This window comes from Myotis brandtii, unplaced genomic scaffold (assembly GCF_000412655.1).
Source record: "Myotis brandtii unplaced genomic scaffold, ASM41265v1 scaffold644, whole genome shotgun sequence".
NCBI lineage: Eukaryota > Metazoa > Chordata > Mammalia > Chiroptera > Vespertilionidae > Myotis > Myotis brandtii.
This window is the reverse complement of record NW_005370482.1, coordinates 394778-396365: the sequence shown is the minus strand read 5'-3', so window position 1 is coordinate 396365 and position 1588 is coordinate 394778.

Here is a 1588-nt window from a genome sequence, read left to right as displayed (position 1 = left end):
TTTTTTAAAAGTTAGTAGATTAAATGTTCTTCTGTGTATGGATGGAGTTTTTCAAGCTTAGTAATTGGCAATTCCTACATCCATGCCTCTGTTGAAGCGATTAAAAAGAACCATTTCCCAGAACTACAGGTGCAGGACAGATTGGAGTCATTATGCAAAAGAACAGAAATCTGGAGAGAAACCTAGTGAATAAAAAAGCCATGTTCCTGGCCACCCGTTTGCCTTTAACTCTCTGTTTTGTTTTTTTGTTTTTCAGCTCTATTTGAATATATAACATGAAATATGCAAAAATTACAATACATTTGAAATAAACCACCCAGGGTTAGAGATCTATGCCTTGAATTAAACAAACTTCCGGTAAGAATGCACTGAGGGTGGAAATGAACTAAAGGTCAAGCTTGCATTCATATATTTTAAAAGCTAAAGTTTATGTAAGGGAGGTGGCAGTTTGGAATACATTGCACGGGTTGCTGGTCTTCTGAATTTCCCATCATGTCCCAATTCAAGGAACTCACATTTTACCCTTAGTCCTCTGTTAAGTCTCTAGGCCCCTGGACCACCTCAGGCATTTGAAATCTCCATTTGCAAAGCCACTATGAGGTCCCAGCGTTACATGGTTTTCAGAGCGCTACTCTAAAGCAAGAGGTTTGAAAATGTACTGATGGCTTTGCCGTCTTTCTTTCATCATCCATCCTGGTCAGCATCTTCTTGTAAGTGTAAAGTGACTTTTCCTGAAATGTTCTCCCAAGTATCTAACATTTCTTCTAGCTGGGAAGAACATATGAAATGAGATCATTTTTTTAAAAATGGGATGTTAAAAACCTGTAAGAGACTAGAGTGGGTGGCATGCAAAACAACCTCTGGAAACTAAACTGACAAGTGGGGATGTTTGGGAAATGACACTTGAGAGAGGAGTCCATCTCTTCCCTCAAAGATGGACAGAAACAGTCAGGCTTAGACAATGTGGAAATGAATGGGCTACTCCCGGGTGTGTGTCTGTCAATATCAGATTTGAAGGAGAAATGGAAGGGGTGAGAGAGGGCAGTGAAGGAGAGACTGGGTGGAAGGAGGTAGGCGGAAACAGTGGCCAAATGTTGGTGTGAGAAAGGAAGAGCAAAGAAAAAAAGGGTGGTGACTGAGATGCCTTGAGCTGCTGTTAAAACACATGTCATTCCTGCGTTGATCTTTCCGCAGGTAATTATGACAGGGACCTCAGAAAAAAGAAAACTACATTGAAGAACCCATGCATTCATTCCTAAATGTGTGGGGACCAGGGAATGCTGTTACACTTTTCCCAGAGAGAAGCGTGTTTGCTTCTCGGTGCCACTCATTCTCAGTTGAACTCTGCTGAAGAGTGGAGAGCAACATTTTGGATCTGATTGTCCAAGTAGGCAACCTAGAACTCTCCGAGGAAAAGGCGACATTGGAAAGTATTCTGAAAGCAAAAAATTGGAAGAGGGGTGCGTTGAAGGAGTGAAGGGGATGCCTCCTGCTGGGACAGAATGAAGTTGGCAGGACTGCGGAGGAGTGAGGCGTGGGCCCAAGGGCCCAGATGAAACTTGGAAACTGCGAGGTGGGGGTGAGGGTG